We start from the raw sequence: 21,021 nt of genomic DNA, 5'->3' as shown, positions 1-21,021 counted from the left end.
TCCATTCTTCGGTCTCACGAGACACGATCCCGGCCCACACCCAGAAACTGCCGGCAGATCCAACATCATCTACATCATTTGGGGACTCACAGGAAAATATTTCTCCATCAAACAGCACCCCGCTAACTGCCCTGCTACTGAGGCTCAGAGACATTCAATGACTCCCCCAGGCTCATCTAGGGGCCTTGCATGGGCCCATAGCCCATGTGTTCCTGGATAGAGGTGCCAAAAACCATGGAGGGCTGAGGCAAGGGGTAGGGAGCACTCAGCACCCAAGGGGCTGGGTCAGCTCCTGCAGGGAAACCTAGGAACGAGAGGGGGAGGCGGCAGCCACGGCTGTGGGGCCAGCCGGAAATGGGGCAAGACGGGCAGGCGGAGCCTCACCTGGAGACACCTGCCCAGACAAGCTCAGACTGGGTGCCCGTGAGCTCTGGGAGGTGGTGGAAGGGGAGGAGGTGGAAAGGGAGGAGGCAGCTTCTGCAGAGTCCAGCCAGGGGCCTGCCTGAACACGGAGGTAAGAAACTGCTGGTCAGGGTGGGAGACGGGGTGGGAAAGGTCAGCAAGGTGTGACTTCCCAACCTGGCCCACAGGTCTAGTTCAATGCCCTGAAGGCGTGTGAGAGGCCTGGCCCTTAACCTGCTCAGGGCGCCAGGCCGATCTGGGGGCCCTGAATCTCCTGGGGTTACCCCTTGCTGCTCCGAGGGTGGGCTGGGCATGCTCATGTGATCATCTTGGCAGAGGGAAGCTGGCAGGGCTTGGGGTGTGCTCTTAGTGCCCAGATGAGGAGACTGCAGACAGGTGAGGGCCAGGCTGAGGCTGTGCCCCCTGGTGCTTGGATGGGGAGGCAGGAGGCCTGCATGAGTGCCTCTGCCTGCTTTGTCCCCCGTGCCCAGCGCCTGTTTCCTGCTGGGAGCCCGTGGTAAACCGGTTTGGGAGCAGGTTGGCCTGGGTTGTTGACTTTTGACAAGGAGGAAGAAGGCAGCCTCCCCTGCTGAGCTGAGTGGAAGGGACAGGATTCTTCCGCCTTTCCCCGGCCCCCTCACCCAGCAGCACAGCCCTTCCTGCCTTGGCTGAGAGTGGCAAGAGGTGAAAGTCAAACTGCTTCCCGACTGGCCACTGGCTCTCTCTGGGCCAGGCCTCTGTGATGAGGCCACCCCAGGACGGGGCAGCCATCATGGAGGAAAAGGCCTGGACCGGCCAGTGTCCCCTGTGGGACCTGGGCAAGGCCTTCCTTCTCTGGGCTGATTCTGCATTTACCACTAGGGAGGTGGGCAGGGGCAGTGTCTGAAAACAGAGACTGCAGCAGCTATACCCCCAACCCCAGCCTCCCCCCACTGCTCCCACGCCTGAAAGCCAGTCTCCTGGCTCCACATGTCAGCCAGCCAGAGGTGGGTGGCTGGAGTTTGGGGGACCTGGCACCCGACCAGCTCTGCTCCCACAACCTGGCTCCCTGGGGGCATATGGGCAGTAAAATGGGTGCCCCCCACGTTTCCTCTGTTAATTAAGCCTCCCTGCTAATGAGTAACTGTCAGCCTTGCTCCATTACGCCTCCTGAACCACCTGCGCCCCAGCACTTAGCAGGAGACCCCGGGGGCGCCCTGGCTGCTGGGACAGACATGCCGAAGGCAGCGCTCCTGGGCGGCATTGGGGTGTCTCCCAGGGTGAGGCTGGGCGCTCTATGGGCGTTACACAAAGTACTCCCAGCTCCAGCCCTTTATTTACCAAAAGAGAAGGGGTGGAAGCCCTAGTTGTGAGGTGAGGAAACTGAGGCACCCTCTTTATGAATCCCAAGGGGGGTCTCCTGCAGCCCACACCTTAACACGGTTCTTTACTGGGCACCAGTGGGTGTGTGTGGGGGGAGTAGGAGTGGCACATATGGGGAGGTCAAAGTCAAGATCCTAGGCCCTGGGGACTCCATGGCAATCAAGTGGGATGGCACATTGTCACCCTCAAGATGAAGCAAATCCTGCCACCTCTGCACACCGCTATGCTGCCTGTGGGTAGTCACTAAACCTCTCCGGGCCTCATGTGCCTCCCTTGGCATGGGAGTGACAATGCTTCACTGCTCAACCACACACCCTGGCATCTAAGCAGCTGCCCCCGAAACCTCACAGGCCAGGGCTGAGGGAGCCACTGACAGAAGGGTCACAACTGTGGCGACACCAGCAGCCGGTGGGGTGGTCTGTCTGGGCCCTGTTGTTCAGGAAGGGAGGCTGCTGTGGACTTAGAGCCTCTTCTGCTTCCTGCGTTGGGAAGATTTGCATTTAAAAGGGAGCCAAAGGTAGTGGCAGCACCTCAGCCTGGCTGTCTCCCTTTATATCTTTGGATACTGAGGCACAGGCGGCTGGAAACCGGACAATTTGATGCCAGGTCTCATGCTGAGCTATTTTAAGGGCTTTGGGGCGATGCTGAGAGGAGTCCAGGTGGGGCAGTTTGGAGCCACCCAAACACTGGGTCTCCTCCAGGCCTGAGCAGGGCACCAGGTGTCCCCTTGGGAAGAGCAGTCCTGCCAGCTGTCACTCCCCAAGTGCACTTCTGGCTCCAGAGGCTGAGTGGGAAAACACCCGTAGTCCACATGGCTCCAATCCCCTGAGCTGCAAAAGGGGGCCTGACATGCACAGAGGGCCAGGGTCTCACCTGAGGAACCCAGGCCTCTGGCTGCACAGCCCTCCACCTGCTTCTCACAGCAGGAGAAGCCCAGGTTGGCCAGCATGGGAATGGGAGTGGGGAGAGGCTTCTGGCCCATCTTTGGTGGCCCGTCCTTGCCCCTGGCTCGGGCCTTCGGAAGCCTGGGAGGTAGGAGTGTGGCCGCAATGACCTTCCAGGCCTGTTCTGGCTGGACCCAACCCCCGTGCTAAATGCATGTGGGGGGCTGGCCTGAGGTCAGACATTCCGTCATGCCTAGGAAGTGGGGGCGGCTGCCCTGTCTACCTTCTATTTCAGGCAGCTGGGCACCCAGGCATGCCTGCCTCCTGGGGAGGTCAGCAGGGGTGGCACTTGGAGGCCCAGCTAGTCAGAACTCTCTCTAAGGGCCTGTATCCTGTAGAGCCTCCTTCCCAGCAGGACAGGAACAGGGTGACCGTGGTGGGGTGATGTCTGTCTGCCTGCCTGTCTGGGCCGGGCCCAAGGTCACTGCTTGTTGGCAAGTGGTCAAGATGCCACTAGAATCAGGAAAGCGGTACTGGGGAAGCAATCAGCCTTGAAGTCAGATCCTGGCTCAAATCCTGTGTGACCTTGGGCTGGCCTTGCTCCCTCTCTGAGCCTCAGTCTCCTCCTCCAGCAAATGGGGCAATGCTTCCTCGGTAAGGTGTAGGAGAAAATGCAAGTCATTTGCTTTGCACAGGGTCAGTGCTCAATCTGGGTCTGAAGTGTTCAGGGGGAGGGATAGGGAGAGGTCTGTGCTGGGGAGAGGTGTGGACCAGGAACACAGCTGGCATCAGGGAGTGTCTTTTTCCTGACCACAAGCCCCAGTGCTTTTGAAACCTGATCCAGGTAAATGTGAGTGGGGCCTCTGCCTGGGCCCCATCTCCAAGGGAGCCAATGGGGTTGAGTCTATCCTTGGAGCTCCATATAAGGTCTCAGAACACAGGCTCAGCGCACCTGGGCAGTCTCTACCCTCCTGTTTGCCTGGCCTTTCATTCCATCATTGGAGCTGCATCAGCCTCTTGTGCTCCAAGCCTGGGCTTGAATCTCCATTAAACTTGTCCCATTTTAATGACCTACAATTCCTCTCGTTTTCCCCACATCTTGGATATGTCAGGCTCCCTTCTTCTCCAGCCGGGGGATGAGCGGCGGGTGGGGGAGGCAGGCCTAGGGCACAGGGCACACAGCTCCCTTTGTGACTGTGGCTGAGTCATATGGGCAATGCCATCCCCCAGTGCCCTGGGGCGGGTGTGACAGGAGATGGTGTTATCATGGGGCTGTGGGTGCCCATCCCCACCCCCACCCCTCCCAACCCGGTGCCTGTGGCTTAGGCTTTCCCACGGGAATGAATAGGGAGGTGACTGGGAGCATTGGCTGAAAAGATGTGGTATGGATCCCAGGACCTGGGTTCGAGTGCTAATTCTGCTGCTGATGTGCTGTGAAGCTTTGGAAAGTTTCTCTCTGAGCCTCAGTTTCCATCTCTGTTAAATGGGAACAATCATCATTGTTTTGTAGAAGAGATCTTGGACATGAAGGGCTTTGCAAAATGTAGAGTGCTGGGCTTTGTGTTGACTTTATGATAGTAATAATGATATTGGCCAGCATTTGTTGAGCACCTGCTGTGTGCCAGGTATGGTGCTCAGTGATTTACAAGGCCACTCAGCTCACAAGGAGAGAAGCCTGGACTTGAGCTGCTCTTGTCCTATAAAAACTCACCTCCAAGAGGCAGTGGTGCCCATGACTGACCCTTTCCACAGGGGGCACAGCTCTGCATTGTTTGTAAGCCTGGCTTCCACCGCCCTGGCTGGAGGCTTAGAGATGGAGAAGGGTGAGCCCTCCAGGAACAAAGCTGTATCCTGCCGCTTGCTCAGGCCTTGGTCCCAGTGGGAACCATGGCTCTCCCGTTCTCTTATCCCTGTCCTGGGGTCCGTATGTTCTCCCAGATCTCCTCCCACCTCACCTCCCTGGCAGCCCCACCTCTGTCTCCTTTACAGGCTGCTCTGAACAGTAAAACCCTCACAGATACATCAAGGGTGTTCATTGCTGCCGCGGCTGTGAGCTTTACATACGTGGCCTCGTTTACTACTGTGTTTCCCCAAAAATAAGACCTAGCCGGACCATCAGCCCTAATGCATCTTGTGGAGGAAAAATTACTATAAGACCCGGTCTTATTTTACTATAAGACCCGGTCTTTAATATCATATAATATCATATAATATCACTTAATATCATATAATGCCAGGTCTTATATAAGACCGGGTCTTATATATTAATTTTCGCTCCAAAAGATGCATTAGAGCTCATGGTCCGGCTAGGTCTTATTTTTGGGGAAACACAGTGTTGCTGGTGTTGCTATTATTCTCTCAACTTGACAAGAGAGAAGGTGGGTGGCTAGAGGGATGCCACCTGAGTCACCTAGCTGGCAGAGCCAGGAGTAGAAGCCAGTTGGCCTGAATTCAGAGTCTGGGCTTCTAACCTCTCAGCAGCAGCATGACCCCCTCACCTCCATCCTTTAAAATACAAGCCTTTCTGCACCCCCTGCTCTGTCTCTGGCCACTGTCACCAGCCAGCAATCTCACAACCTTCTCTGGGCTTGGAGGACCCCAGCACTTCACCCCTGAGCCCCAGCAGTGTGTTTCCACTGCCTGTTGAAAGGCTCCCCCACATGTCATAGGAGCACCCCCATTTCACTGTGCCTAAGGGCAGCCTCTTCCCTGCTTCCCAGATCTGCACCCCATCCTGTGCCCCCCATGCTTCAGGGCGCTTTCTGACATCTTTTCCCCTCACCTGCATATTTGGGGTGAAGATCCTAGCCCTGATCCAGTCCAGAGTTTCCTCCCCAACCCCCCCATCTACCTCTATCTTCTCCAGTGCCCTGGCTGGGCCCTCCACCTGTCCCACCCCACCATTGCTGATATAAGCCCCTGGAATCTACATTAGGGCTTCTCCTGTTTTCACCAATGCTGGAATCACCTGGGCATCTTGTTCAAATACATATTCAGATTCAGCAGGTCTGGGGCACATCTGATATCCTGTATTTTCAACAAGCTCTTGGGCCATGCAGGTCCGTGGGCCACATTTTGTGTGCTGACCACACTCCTCTCCACCAAACACCTTCCCTGGCTTCGGACGAAAGTGTTTTGGACGAAACCCCATCGAAAGCAAACTCCATGTTTTGAAAGTCTTCCAGAATCTTCCCCTACTCTCCTAACTCGATCCCACTTCCTTCCAAGAATGGCTCCCCTGTCGCACCTCTCCACCTCTGCTGAAGCTATTCCCTCGACCTGGAATGCCCTTCCCGCTGGTCTGTTTATCAAAACTCCTCCTTCAAGACCCAGCCAGGGCTCTGGAGCCAACACACTCGGTTCAAATCCTGGCTCTGCCCCTGAAAGGTGTGGGCAAGCCCCTTACCATCTCTGTGCCCCTGTCCATCTTCTGTGACGTAGGGACAGTGACTGTTGTAAGAACCAGAGGGGGTGATGAATATGAAGAAACTTGAAGGACCTGGCACCTAGTGGGTGCTGGTCAGAGTCAGGGCGCATATCAGGAGGCCCAGCCACAGGGTTGGGAGGATGAAACGAGAACGACCCACGTACAGCAGAATGTCTTCCTCCGTGAACCCGGCGGACACAGCAGCTGTTCTCAGTCCTGTTCATAGCACTAATGATAGGCCGTATTGTGATTAATAATAATTTATTTGGATTCTCTCCTTTGACTTCCAGAGCCCTCTGAAAGCTCTGAGGTGCCAATAACTGACTCACTGATATCACCCCAATGTAAGCTAAACTCGGAGCTGGGCCTGCTCCACACCCCTGCCCCACAGCCTGGCACAATGCCCAGAACGTAGTAGGTCTCTGAGAAGCCCAATGGTGAAAGGGAAGCCAGAGCTTAGCAAGCCAACTTCTGTCCTGGCCAGGCCGTCCCATTAGGCCTTTCCTATGCGGCCAGAGTGGCAGCTGGCTCCGGGTTTCTGTATTCCTGGCTTGGGTATCCAGCTCGCCAGGACCTGCCATGTGCAGAGTGGCGCCTCCAAATCTCCATCTGTGCCCTGCTGGCCGGCACCCTTTGTGGTGTGTGTGGATGGAGTGGGTGAGGGGATTGCTTCACTGTTGGCCTGGACCCCGGGGAACAGTTGCGCTACCACAGCTAGCAGGTGGCCCAACCCTGGGCAGACCTTGGGGAAACAGGCTTAGAGGTGGTGACGTGCCTGGGGACATGGCATGTAAGGGACTCCCATCCTTTCCTGAATAAGTCACTTTCGCTCCCTTGTTTCCTGGCTCCCAGTGTGGGCTGGCCCCTCTGCCCTGGTAATAAGGGGTGCAGCCCTGGGAGGGAGCAGCTGGCCGCCCCAAGCTTCAGCCACCGTCTGGACAGCAGGGCTGACTGCTTGGAGAGCACAGTGCTGCCTTCTGGAAGTTCTGACCTGGGGGCTACCCCGCACCCCACCGGGTAGCTTTATTGCTCTTCTTATTCCCTGCAGTTTGATGTATGCAGGCAGGTGAGGGGTAGCCTTCACCTGTAGCAAACCCCAGCCTCTTAGGCTGCCTGCAAAAGCTTCCATTCATGCTGCATCAGGTGACTTTTCTAGGCCCCCTCTTTTAGAGAAGGGACCTACACCTGCTGTGTCCAGGCCTCGCTCCGGAGGTCTAGGGAAGCTGAATTCGTGAGTGGTTAGGAGAGCCAGTGTGGAGCCAAGCCTCCCGGGCTCCTGTCCCAACTCTGTCACTTCTAGCTGTGTGACCTTAGGCAAGTTAATTCCCTTCTCTGAGCTTCATTTCTCTGCCTTGTTCTCCTCCTTCCTCATCGCCACATTCATAGTGCATATTTCTTGAGATCTCATCAAGTGCCAGGCACTGGTCTGAGCAGCCATTTCCCCCTCACCACTGACCTGTGGCGATGGCAGTGGGTGAAGGAAGAGTCTGGAATGTAGTAAATGGACAGTAAGTGTAATCATTATTATTACTGTTATTGTTGATGCTACTGTGTTTCCCCGAAACTAAGACCTAGCTGGACAATCAGCTCTAATGCATCTTTTGGAGCAAGAATTAATAAGACTGGGTCTTATGTCATAGTAAAATAAGACCAGGTCTTATGTTAATTTTTACTCCAAAAGACACATTAGAGCTGATTGTCCCGCTAGATCTTATTTTTGGTCGAAACACAGTATCATCACTTACCCTCATTATGTTGTGAAATCCTGGCAGCCCCTGTGACTTGGCAATCATTTATCCACATTGTAGGGATGAGGGAAGACAGGGAGATCCTGAGCCCCTGACTCCCAGAACCCAGCAGTGGGAGCAAGCTGCTGACAGAGGCCAGTGACCAGAAAGGGCATGGGGGCATCGATCCATTTCCAAATTTCTCTCTGACCTTTTGGAGCCACCAGGAATGGTTTTTCACCTGGGCTTTAGTTTCCCCTTTGGGCCAGCAGACAGACTAAAGGAGTCCATTTCCAGAAGCCCCTGGTGTCTCTGAATCTAGAACTTGAGTCTTGGAATGTTAAAACTGTGTGTGCGTGGGGGGCATTGAGCACACACTCCCTTTGCTGGGAGGACTTACATTCAGGTGGCCAGTTGTGTGTGGACTGGCTGGCGGCCTGCCAGGCACTGGACACCCCCCTTCCCCCCGGAGAGCCTTCCATGCTTTCCGCTCTGCCAGTCAGCACGCAGCTCCTGTCTGCTGCCAAGGAGGCTGGACTCTCCATCAGGAAGGGGCAGTTGTCGCCTGGGCCTGGGGGTGGGGGCAGCATCAAAGCGGACTGTTGTTGTAGCAACCGTGGTCTCTGTGGGAACTTTGGGGAACCGAGCCCCGGAGATGCGGCAGATGGAGGGCGAATAGGCAGCGTTATCTCCTGTCTGGCGTCTATCTGTGAAGTCTGGCACCTGTCTGCCTGGATGGTGAGGGGAACGAGCCTGAGGTGCCCCCTTGCCCAGTGCTGAGTCATGGGCATCCCCCAGGGTCGCTGCCTCAGCTCTCAGCCCTGCCCCTTCCCAGCCTCCCTCTGAGAAATCAGTGACTCACGTATGGTCTCATCATCCCCAGCAGAGCTAGGGAGGAGGGAGGAGTTCATCTGGGGCGGGAGGGGGGCGTCCCCCCACCAAACACACCCCAGCCCCTCCCCCTGGCTCCACACTGGCTGCCTGCCCTTCCCTGCGCAGGAGAGGGGTTGGGAGCTGGCCGCACACACGCCAGCTCCCTCCGCAGCAGGACCACGCTGGCAGGTTAAACCTTGGAGTTGGATCTGGAAACGTGGTTCAGCTGCCTGGCCCTCCGAGGGCCCCTCCGCCTGGCACCAGGTACCAGATCAAGGAGGGAAGAGGAATGGGTGGGTGTGTGGCAAAGGGTGGGGTGGTAGCCCAGGGAATTGGGAAGCCTTGGGGTCTCGGTAGGAGCTAGTCCACATGAGCATTGCTGTGGGGAGTCTCTAGAGTTAGGGGTAGAGTTGGGGAGATGCCTGGGAAGGGGATGACGCCCAAGAGGATAAAACCTCTCAAAACCACTAGTCATTTGTTAGCTGGGGAAACTGAGGCTGAGTGGGATAGTCACTGGGCACAGTGAGCTCAGGTCTGTTCCCTGGGCGGTGGGATTATTGTTCAGTCCTGTACAGATGGGGAAACCAAGGCTCTGAGAGGGCAGGTGGCTTACCTGAGGTCACATAACAAGTCTGGAGATGGAGAGCCTCTGGAGGAGAGGCTGTTGCAGGGGGTTTTGAGAGCAGCTTCTCTTGCAGCTGCCCTGGGTTTGAGTCTGGAGCCTCCAGGTGAGCCAGGGACTCACTCTCTTTATCCACAGGCCACCTTTGAGAGGAGATGGTCTCCGCTGGGGGTACTGAACACGGGGCTGGGACCGGAGGACCTAGGGTGACAGAATGTCTTGGGAACCAGGGGCAGATAGATGGGGGAGCAGAGGCTGAGGGCTGCAGAGCGCCCTGCCTGCTAACCACCAGACCTCAGGACTTCTGTCTGCTTGGCACTAATAGGGTCTTCCTACCCGGGGGCTACCGCAGTGTGTGTGTGGGGAACTGATAGTTTCTGTCTTCCCCTCCTCCACAACCAGCCTCCTCCCTGTGGTGCTGAGTTGGGGTTCTCCCAGGACCCCATGGGAGGGAGCTGGTGATCATTTTACTAAGGAGGGTTGGGGGGACGTAAGTCAAGGCAGGGCCCCTCTCATCCTGCCCCCTCCCGACCACCCCACTCCCCCTTTGCCTGGAGAAGCTCTGGCCTGGGGAGGTGGGGTGGGTAGGAATAGCCTTTGTGGCTCCAAAGGGCCAAGGAAGTTATATGTATAAACATTTATCGAGTGCCTACTGTGTGCCTGGTACTATCCTAAGGATGGGGGACACACATCAGTGAATGAGACAAATAAGGTATCTTAGAGCCCGTGGGTCATCCAGACCCAGAGCCAAACCCCCACCCCCCTTCCTGTGGGCAGAGGGTTGGTTCCTTGGGGTTGCAGGTTGACTGGGAAAAAGTGTCTTTGATCAGTGAGAGCCGCAGGCTGCTAAGTTGGCCAGGGTCCCTGCCGGAGAGGGGCTGGGAGTCTAGGGGTGAGACTCGCTCTTGGAGCCAGACCTGATCCCGCTTTGCTGCAGGGACTCCAGGGATCTGAGATCCAAACCCGCCTTGGTCGTAGCAGCACTGTGGCCACCTTGCTTGCCCCTCTCCCTGGGTCTTAGTTGTTCCAGATACAAAGTGGGTATGTGGGTGTAATGATAACCACTCTGCCTCTGTGGTCCTGGGGCCTGAGTGACAGGTTGCCTGCGGGGCCCTGGACAGGGGCGCATCAGCCTGGCTGGGACACCCCCATCTTGTCAAGGACACAGACAAGACAGTTAGGACCTGAGGCTGAGGAGTGACATGCTGGCTGGTAGAGGCGAAGAGAACTTTTTGACCTGGTACTGGGCAGCTCAGCAGAAGACGTCTAGTCTGGGCTTGGGGACTGGTAAAGAGGGAGAGGAGGGTTTGAAATGCATGGATGAGGATGGGGTAGGGGGTGCGGAGGTCCTGGCAGAGGAAACTGTGTGGGAAAAGGTTTGAGAATGGTGAGAGCCTGAGGGAATGGGGCAGGTGATAGCACTGGCACAGGTCATTTTATGGGGCCTGGAGTGGCAGGCTGGCAGGTTCTAATCTGCTCTGTGGGAGAAGGGATGGTGGGAGCTCTAGGGCAGCACTGGAGCCAGTGGCCAGGCTGTGACCCCAGCAGGAATGGGGGTAAGGTTCGTGGTGTGGGGCTGGTCTGGCTGCCCCAGGTCTGAGCTGTGGGGCACAAGGCTCATGCTTGGAGGGGAGTGTGTGGGTGGTGGGAGCTGTGCCCTTTCAGAAATGTGGGTGAGCTTCTACATAGCACGGTGAAGAGTCAGGGGTGCAGGTGGTAGAGGGGGGGAAATATGGCAACATAGCCCCAAAACCCAGTGCCGCCCTCCCCACCGAACCAGAGCTCAAGCAAGCTCAGCACCCCAACCCAGGGTGGCCCTGTGGACCCTGCCTTCCGACTCACAGCAGATGGGACACCACGTGAGCAAACCTGGCAGCTGGGGAGACTAGGACCCCAGGAAGCAGGCAGATGGCAAGTGGGGGGCAGGGCAGAGCTGGCACAAAGCGGTCTCTCAAACAGGGTGGAACAGGGCCTGGCTGGGCTCAGCCTCCCCAGGCTTACCCTCTGCCTGTCTGGTCCTGGCACTCCATCAGGAGTTCCTGAGGCCCTCTGGGAGCCCTGCAGATTGTGGGGTCAGGCCTGGGCTGCTGGGGAGAGGGGACATGGTTGTGGGGAGGAGCTTGGGACACATTTTCTGACCCCGCTCAGTACCAGCCCGCCCTGGCACAGGTGGGCTGAGGCACCTCCTAGGCTCCTTTAAGCCCTAAACTCTCCCTGTTCCCTGGCGGCTTGGCCTGGACTAGAACAAGCCAGGCCCTTCCCTGCCCTCACACCCTGCAGGGCCTGGGCTCAGCGCTTTGCATGCGCCTTTCTTCCTGTGAGGCAGGTGTTCACTGAGCCCACTGAGAGGTGAGCGCACTGAGGTGCAGAAGGCTTCCCTGTGAGCGACCTCTTGTCTCTGGGGCTCCGGAGTCTGCGCTCTTGTCCACCGAGCTTTCCTGTCCCCTCGGTGGGGACAGGGCTCCTCAGCAGGCCAGGTTCTGTGCTGGGTGCCCTTGTCTCCAACCCCATCCATGAGGCTGCCCAAATCCTCTAGGACCCCCAGAGACAGCAATTGCCCTGGCCTGTGGGGAGCCCTGGCTTTGTTCCTCTCTGGTTGTGTGAACTTGGGCGCCTGCCTCAGTTTCCTCATCTGGAAAAGTGGATAATAATAGTATCTACATATGAGAGGTGAAGGGGTGGGGGAGCTGTTGTGAGGATTAAGGGGTTATTGCAGTCAAGTGTTTGGAACTGGGCCTGGCCTGTATACATGTTAGTCTTCTCATGATTTCCCATTGGGCAGATGGGTGCACGGAGGTCCAAGGATATCTTGTAATACCTTGGGGGGACTTACTTCTGTGTCTCCCCTGGGAGAGCTGGGGCCACTTGGGCTCCAGGGGGGGACCCCCCCTCAAGCCTGGCTTGTGCTTTGGCAAGGGGCGGGCAGCGAGGTGGGTGTCAGGCTCCTGGGCTGGCAGTGGCTCAGGCTCAGGCGGTTTGTGGTGCGCTTGGCAGTTCCAGGCAGGCAAAGATAAAAGCTGAGACTCGGAGGAGCTGGCAGAGCTTCCAGGAACGAGTGGACAGGCGTCTGCATTAGAGGGAGATGGCCAGGGGTGGGGGCCTCACTGTCCGGGAGCCAGACCAGCTTCGGGCCCCTAAAAGGCAGGAGGTTTTGTAGCTAATGGCTCCAGTGTGGCTCCCCAGACTCAGGGCCACTTAATGGAACTCCTAACGAGCAACAGTGAGAGACTAGTGCTGCCTCTGCCTCTCTCAGACCCCTCCCTTCTGTCCTCGGGCAGAGTTCTGCCTTCTTCCTCCCAGAAGCCCTGGCCTTGCGTTTGTAGGCCCACCAGGGAAAGCCCGGACTTTGGGGACCCTGCTGCCCACGGTCACAACCTCCTGGACCGCAGCGTCCTTACCTACACACGGAGATGACAGTACCAACCCTGGCAGGGTTGTTGCTGGAATTTGGGATAATAAATGGCTGCAAAGTGTTTATTTACTTAGCACAGTATCTGCCTTCGAGAGGTTCTTCCCTAAACCTCAGCTGAAGGTTTTGCCTTCAGGGTTTTGCAGTGGTTGAATTAGAACTAAATTTAAGTCCTTGAAAAGTGACCTTGAGCAAACAACTTAATTTCTCTAAGCCTCATTACATAGGCTATAGAATGGGAATGAAGAGACCTGAATCTCTAATATCTAAACGACACCCTGTGGGGATGAACTGAGACATCCACACACTGTAGGGGCCCCTAGGCAGTAGAGCCTTCCCCAGCTCTCCCGGACCTTTGCTCCTCCATCGCCCAACACAGCTGTCCCCCTGGGAGAGGCAGCATGAGGTGGGGAGCTCTGACGTTGCTTGGTTCTGCCCCAATTCCATCAGCTGTGTGAACTTGGAAAGGTGCATTAGCCTCTCTGTGCCTTGTTTTCGTCATCTTTAAAATGAGGATGATAATGCCTTTGAGAGGGCTAAGTGCTAAGTATAGTGCCGGGCACACCATCCATAAGTGATGTTGTCATTGCCATTGTTTTGGGCCACCCCCAAGCCCTCCTCCTAGAGAGCAGCAGTGAGTTTATCCCTGAGCAATGGCCTTGTCCTCCCAGGATGTCACTGGGAAAGGCACCAGAGAGCCTGCCCCATGGACTCCCCATCCAATAGGGTCTTGATCTGCTGGCCTGAGTTATTGTCCAAGTCTGGGGCTCCCTCCTGCTCCCTTAGGCCCAAGGCCTGAGTGGCTGGGCCACTGTCCTGGGCCGGCAGGGGAGGCCTGATTTCAAGCTGCGCTGGGGACAGCTGTTTCTGGGGACAGCTTTCTGTGGCCACTTCTCTGCTGGGCTGAGTTCCCTTGGCCCTTGGGGGCTACGTCGGTCAGCTGACCCCTTCTGGGTCCCTGGCCAACTCTGGCCCTCAGGGCGTGGCAGTATGGCTGGCAGCTTGGGTCTCTGACCCTGTGGCGGGGGGACAACTGCCCAGACCCACCTGCCTTGATGGTGACAAATGTAAGGGATGTACCCTAGGGACTGGCTGGGGTAGCTGAGTCATGCTTGGCCTGATGTCCTCTGCCCCCTGCTTCTCTGGTTGTGTCACCAGCTGAGTGTGTGTCAAACCCTTGAGGCAACTCATAACCCAGCTTCCCACCCCTGGCTGGTATATACTGCTTCACTGCCTATAAAGACCCTCATGCAGTGCCAGGTTCTGTTGGTCCTCGGAGATTTAAATTCTTACTTATTTCACAGGAGAGGAAGCAGGGTGAAGATCCCCAGACCAGTCGGGGTACTGGGGGCCTGAATCCGGATCTCCTGCCTTCGAGCCTTGACCTTTCCCCTTGGCACCACAGATGGTGTTCTCAGTTGAGGTAGTGAGTTCACTGTCCCTGCAGGTGTTTAAGTTTGGCAGGGAAGCTGTAGAAGAAACTTGGGCATCACGCGGGGTTCTTCATGGCCCCTTCCAGCCCTGAACTTTTCTGGCCATGGGGGAAAGAGCCACCCAATTCCCACATTCTTCCCAGACATTAATTAAGTCCCTGACAGTTCATTCCAGCGGCATCAGGTGAGGTCTGTGGGCAGGTGGTACCTCCATTTAGAAACACTCTCTGTAGCCTTGCCTGTCACCACGCCTGGACTTTCACCATTAGTGTCACCTGATTGCATCTCCAGGGGCCCCTACTAGCCTGCTAATAGCTTAGAGAGCTGGATGGGAGGCGTAAAGGGAGAGAGGGCCCCAGGGGAACAGGACCAGTGTGGCAGGAAAGTCTGAGGGAGGAGTCAGGAAGGGGGACCACCCGCCTCCCAAATTATCAGGGAGCTGATGCTGCCCCTGATGCAATAGGCCTGCACTTGGGTACGAGTGCTCCTGACCATGTGGCACGTCTTCCTTCCACACCCCTGCATGTGCCATCACCTTTCAGGAGCTGCTGCAGTGGGCAGGGCCGGAAGGAATCCTCGTGGTTTTTCCCAAAGCTGTACTTATCCTATGTCCGTGACCGTGCCTGCTATACCACGGAGGCCCTGCAGCAGGGGCCAGCCTGCCTGGGAGTTCTCCACCTTGGTTTTGGGGAACCAGTCAGAAGTTGCAGTAACTGCTATCTAGGCAGGATGGGAGTGTAGGTGTGACAAGACCTGGCCCCCGTTGCTGGGCTGTGAGCCTCTTGGATCTGCATGTCCACCCCGCTGAGGACAGAAAGAAGGCTACCACAATGGTGATGGTGAATGCACTGGAGGGTGGGTCAGCAGAAGGTGGAGGGATTGGGCTGGGGTCACAGGCTTGTTATTCTGGCGGTCATACTGCTACCTGAGCCTCAGGTATCTGACATATAATATGAGCCTCGTCATCTGGTCCCCCACCTCCACTCTGGTCAGCACTGTTAAGTGAGGATTGTCGGTCTGACAGAGACTTGGCTCTGGGCAGCAATGAGCTATGAGCTATTGTAGGTATTTTTATTGTGACAAGTGCTTAGCGACTATGGGTGGGACCCAGGATGCTGAGCCTCTTTCTCTGCATGTCGCTGCTATTAGTGGGTAACAAGTGTGTACAAAAGGCCAGGGCTGCCCCATCTGTGCCCTCCTCTGGCTCCCTCGAACCCCAGCCCCCTGCCAGCTCCTTTTAAGCTCAGGATCTTTTGATCCCACAGTGACTGCCTTCTCTGGCCCTGCAGGCCCTGGAATCATTTCCAGGCCAAGGTTCCTCCGAGAACAGCAACTCCTTTCTTTGCTTTCTTTTCCTCTTCCTCCGGGGGCCAAAAATAGTGCCTGAATGGAACACAGCTCTGGGCCGGCAGAAAGACAATAGCCACCTCCTGACTGAAGCGCCTCCTGGCTCTGGTCCATTGGTAGGGGGAGGAGGTGTGGGGGTGCATGGGCACTCCAGCCCCATGGCCCCAATCCCCTGCTGTCTTTCCCATGGTCTCTGCCAGAAACCATCCCAAAGCCCCTCTATCCCCTTGGAGTGTGATGGCCAAGGGGTTTGCCCACTTGTTCTGGGAAAGTGCTTGTAGCTGCTTGGCTGAGAACCTGGGCCCTTAGTCCCCTGAGCAGCCCACTCTGTCTCCTGATCTGCTGCTGGTTTGGAGGCCTTTGGGGGAGGCATCTCCCCTCCCCAGTCCTCTTCTGTACCCTGTCTGGCACATGGAGGCCACCCCATGGCTCTGAGGTTCTTTTCCCTTTGAGTCAATGGGACTTTTTAGAGGTCAAAGGGATGTGCCCTCTGGGGAGGAAGTGAGCTCTCTGTCACTGGAGGTGATCAAATAAAATTTGGATGTGCATTGGATGGGGGCCAGGATTAGCCAAGCATCAGATGGACACTTAGTCTTGATGTCTTCATGTCTCGGAGATCTTGGTTTCAACTTCCTATCCCTCCCTTACCAGTTAGATGGCTTTGAGCAAGTCACATTACCTCCTTGAGTCCCTGTTTCTCCATCTGTTCAACAGGGCTACCCTTGAAGAGTAGTGGAAGTAGATCTCCAAAATGCCCAGTGTAGTACTTGGTACACAGAAGGGGTTTCAGAAGCTTAGCCTCCATTTCACTCCCTCCCAGGACTGGTATATGGAGAACAGGGTCTGACCCACTCTTGGCCCCCAGGGAGCTCTGGAGAAAACTAGGGCAGATCTCCAGCCCCAGGACTCACTCAGAATGAAGATTCTTGATGGGCTGTGGCAATCTGGAAAGGCTTCCTGGAGGAGGTGGCCCCCCTAAGAAGCTTCCAGGAAAGTATGGTGCACATTCTGTGCTCATAGCAGTCAATGGTACAGGTTAGAGGGGTGTCCAGCCTGGCTTGAGGCCAAGGCTGGCAACCTCTAGGGGAAAATGCAACTGACAATAGGTATTTTTGGTCACAGGGGTAGACTCCACTGGGTTCTAAAAAGATTTGGATTTCAAGTCAATGTTGACAAGCTTAGACTGGCAAGTGCTCCCCATAATCTGCTGTCCTAAATCCTACCCTTCCTCCTGCCAGCTCCCAGACTGGCCAGGTCAACATTGAGTTGGGGGACTAGGGTACTGGACAAGTTCGGGGTCTGTGCTATGCTGGGTTGGAGCCAAGCAGTGACGTAGTTCCTGAAGCTGCCAACGGTTGCCAGGGGAACGGTTGCCAGGGGCTGTTGTCACCTGCGCCCCTTCTCCCGAGCTGGCTGGCTGGCGGGCTTGAAGCACATCTTCCTTGGCTGCCCCCTTTGTTTGAAGCTCCGTGAGGGTGAGGGAGCAGGGGCTGAGGTAGCTGGGCTCCAAAGTCCCCCTCTGGCCTCTTGAACTGGGGAGAAACTGACCCAGCCCCCCAGTGGGCTGCAGCCTGCAAACAAGGCTAACCCTTCCCTCATTCATTCGCGCTCTTTCTGTATGTATAGTTCCCTTGAAGCCACGGAGGAGTCCAGGTAGGGTTCTTCCCCTGCATCCTTCCGCCCCTTCTCCCTCCATCCCTCTCACTCCCCTCTCCTCCCCCCACCCCATCCCATCCTTTATTCCTTTTCCCTTCTTCACCCTTCCCTCCTCCCCTCCATCTCCTCCCCCTCCATCTTTCTCTCTCCCTTCTCCTCTTTCCTCTATCCCCCCTTTCCCTCCCCCTTCCCCTCTTTCCTCCATTCGCTTTCATCCTTCCCCATCCCTGTTCCCTCTCCCCTTTTCCCTTTCTCCCTCCCCCTCTATCTTACTCCTCTTTCCTCCATCCCCCCTCCACCGTTTCCCTCCTCCCCCTTCTTCTCAACACGGAGAGTGTAGCTGATAAGTGGGGAGGGGCTAGGGCTGGGGTGGCACTGAGGCTCCTGAGGGAGTCATGACACTACTGTAAGGGGAGTTGGTCAATTAGCATCAAGAACAGCGAGGAAGTGGTTGGGGTGAGGTCCTCACACCCCACACCCCTCCCTTCAGTCATACTCCGTCTAAAAATTAGTTTTGGTCTCTGGGCTGCACCCCACGCTCAAAGACAAGCCTCTGAGGAGTATTGGGAGGTAGGTTGCCACGGCCTGTGGATGATTGGGGGTGTAGGAGTGGAGCTGGGACGGGGTCACCTGGGCGGTTCTCACGGCCCCCAGGACCAGGGCCCTGGGTGGGGGGTCTTCAGCTAACGCCAAGGAAACACATTTTTTGAAGCATCTTTTACTGTGAATTTTAAAGAGAAGCTCTTTACAGTCAGGTAAGGTCAAGGGAAACGGGCCGCAAAATGAAGGGCAGGAGCTCTGGAGCTGGGCTCTCGGGTGGCATCTAGGCTCCACCTCTTGCTAGCTGGATGGTCTCGGGCAGGTAACTGCACCTTCGAGGGCCTCAGTTTCCTTATTTGCTAAATGGGCATAATAGTACTTGTCTCGTAAGGTTAGGGGAGAATTAAGTGTGTCAGCTTGCGTAAGAGCTTGGAATCAAGTCTTGCATTTTCACAGAGCTTAATTAATGTTAGCTGTGTGACTGGAGGTAACGAGGCGCCTGCCCATGGGTGTGCAAACAGCAGCGGCGGACCTGGTGAGGCTGTGCTGTGTGCTCAGTGAGCTGCGATGAGATCCTGGTCTGCCGTTCCCCGGAGGGGGCTCCAGGCACAGTGTTCTGGGACTTGAGCCCTAGCCTGGCCCAGGCCTTCAGCCCTTGTGGGGGAGGACGCCTGGCTTTGGGCCTTGTCTGCCCCTCAGCCAGGGATCAGGGACGCGGAGGAGGAGAAAAGAGAGGGAGGGCTGGTGGCTGACCTTGGGAACACTAGGGTTCTCTACTCCAAAGACAGGCACGCTGCCAGGCCCAGGGCTGCTGAGCTGCAGCCCCCAGAAAGCAAGCAGGGAGGTAACTGGGCTGACCCTATGGGCCTGGCCTTTGACAATGTAGAAGCACAGTTGGGGAAGGGGAACTTCAGCCAGACAGCTGAGGTCTCCCTGCGGTCTGACAGAGACAGGAGCTGGCCAGGAGGGAGAGGGAGACGGCCCAGCATCCTCTGCCCCTGCTGCCAGCTGAGAGGTCAGCCCTGCCTTTCTGTAAGGCTTCGAAGGCCCTGGGCTATGGAGAATGCAGGTGGGGGGCAGGAATCATAGTTACCCATTCAACAGAAGAGGAAACGAAGGCCCAGACAGGGGACAGACTAGCCGAAAGGCCCCAGAGACAGGTAGCTGCAGAGCTAGTTCTGGACCTTGTGTGTCTGACTCCAGCCACCCTGCTCTGGGAGTGGGCATTTCCCAGGCAGGTGCTGACTGGTGTGCCCTGGGACCCTGGAGTCCAGCCTCAGTGGCTTCACAAGGAAAGGGCTGGGGGAGACTTGGCCGTGGGTTGCAGACTGGCCCAGGAGCGTGCAGCTGACCAGGACTGGCACCCAGTCCCCGGACTGCTTGTGAAAAACCCCGATGCCTGAGCGCCACGCCAGACTGGGTCAGATCTGAGACCCCCCCAAATCCCTCCTCCCTCCTTAGGGTCTGAGTCTCTTCAGTCTGCTCCAAAATTCTAAGAGGCTTTGATTCTCAGCTCCTGAAAGCTCTTGTATCCTCATGTTCTCTCTTTCTTTTCCTTTCTCCCTTTTCCTCCTTCTCAATTCCAACATTCTAAGTGTCTCAGCTGCTTGAGGCAAGGCCCAGGGCCCAGCTGGCTGTGGCTGACTTTAATGGAATGGCCAACCTGGGGACAGGGCTGGCAGTGCCCTTTCCCTGAGAGCTGGTGCTGCTGGTCAAAGGGAGGCGGGATGGGGCCGAGTACACCCCAGGCTCCCCGGGGACCTCTTGCCTGGAAGTGTCAAGGATGATGATGAGTTGCCCTAGGGATCATCATCGCCTAAATGGCTCTTGGAGCCCATCTTGTGCGAGCTAATGGCCTCTGGGACAGCTCAGAGGGGAGGGGGCTGGAGGCGGGAAGAGCGGATGCTGACAGCCTTCATAGCTGTGTAGTGTCAAGATTTCTGGGAGTTATTTTCATGTTGATACCTGATGTCCGTGCACAGAAAGATGCACTACCACACTGCTGGGAAACTAAAGCCAACCAAGCTCTGTGGATTTTCTTGCTGCGGGACTTATCAGAGCCTTTGATGTGCTAATTAACACAAGACCATGTAAGGCCTGCAGTATTTCTCTAACTTGGGAAGTAGTCCTTCTTAGAAAGTACTCTGATGAGTTACCTCATGGTAAAGTCAGGGTGACAGTCCCGGAGAAGGGAAGGGGCTCCGGAGACCACAATGGCCTAAAACGTGGGCTTGAAGGTTGACTGGAGTCCTGGCTTGGCTGCTGTCTTGCTATGAGATCTTGGGCATCATTCAATCTCTTTGGACTTGACTTTCCTTATCTTTAAAGTAGGGATATAATAGCATTTGCTCCACAGAGTTAGGATGAAGATGGAGCGATAATTTGTGGAAGTGCTTTGACAGATGCCAGGCACGAATCGAGCACTTGCTCAACGGCAGCTGACGTCCCCTCCTCTCCTGGGATTTCAGGGTCCTTTTCCCCATGCCAGAGACCCCTGTTCACTCGCGTCACCATTTGGTGTTCTGTCAGGGACCGTGTGGCTGGGGTGTGGAGGCCCGAGGCTCAGGTCTTTGGGACCTTCACAGACATGTCATGAGGTTGGTGTCCCAGTGTGTGCAAAGGCTTGGAGGTGGGAACATTCAAGCCCAGGCTCATCTCTGGTTGGGTGACTAGATGTTGGCCTCACCAGAGGTCTCTTCAGCAAACACTTCGGTTCCAGAGAAAGCAGGCTGCAGGGTGGGCGGCTCTGTGTAACTGGCTCTAGCATCCCACTTGTCCCCTTCCTCGTCTCCCGCAGGGCCAGGGCCCGTCTGGGCATGCAGAGGGAGTTGTGGCCCAAGGACTTGGCTGGACCAGAAGCTGTGGGGAGGTGAGGCTATGCTGTCAGGGGCGGCCCTCCAGCCGGTCTGGTGCAAGAATGTGAAACTCACCCCTGGGCAGTGAGTGCACAGGTCTTGGCAGTCTCTGGGGACAGGCTGCTCACTTAATTTTTATTCTCCTTTATTGTAGGAAAATTCCTGAAACCTGAAGTCACTCTGCTTCCCCCAGTGATGCCAGGTCACCCTTCCTGGGGGGAGCTCTGTATGGTCACCTAGCTTGGGCCTCAGTCACCCCATTTGTGAGTGGGAACAGAGGGAAGAAAGAGTAGCTCAGTGTTTTCAAGCTGTGCTCCCAGGAGCTGTGGGCTGGGAGTGGGGTGTGGCCCTGGGTCCCACCCGAGGCTGACAGGGGCACCTCCTTTGACTTGCTGGGTCCGTGGTATTTCTAAGTAAGACTGACTTTTATAAAATAGTTGGGAAACTGCTGGTGGGGGTCCTCTCAGCCCCCCCCCCCATAGAG

General features: G+C 56.3%; 1 protein-coding gene across 9 annotated transcripts in view; it reads left to right on the top strand.

Moving 5' to 3' along the window:
- The window catches only part of ADGRG1 (adhesion G protein-coupled receptor G1), a 64,721-nt gene that overhangs the window by 24,892 nt on the left and 18,808 nt on the right, over positions 1-21,021 (top strand). The window contains exons 1-2 of one of the 9 annotated variants that reach the window (XM_074314821.2): positions 8,403-8,540; positions 8,802-8,939. The exons of 1 other annotated variant lie outside the window; for it this stretch is intronic. The gene's annotated coding sequence lies outside the window, so the exon portion shown is untranslated. Of the gene's footprint in view, positions 1-382; positions 515-8,402; positions 8,541-8,801; positions 8,940-17,112; positions 17,140-21,021 lie in introns of those variants that run through there. 7 more of the 9 variants (XM_074314824.2, XM_088800338.1, XM_074314822.2 and 4 more) reach the window with 7 other exon arrangements.

The sequence above is a fragment of the Rhinolophus sinicus genome, chromosome 8 (genome assembly GCF_057876585.1).
Source record: "Rhinolophus sinicus isolate RSI-liver-muscle chromosome 8, RSI-T2T, whole genome shotgun sequence".
NCBI classification, from domain to species: domain Eukaryota; kingdom Metazoa; phylum Chordata; class Mammalia; order Chiroptera; family Rhinolophidae; genus Rhinolophus; species Rhinolophus sinicus.
Note: the sequence above shows the minus strand (reverse complement) of the source record. Positions and strands in the feature narration are given on the sequence as shown.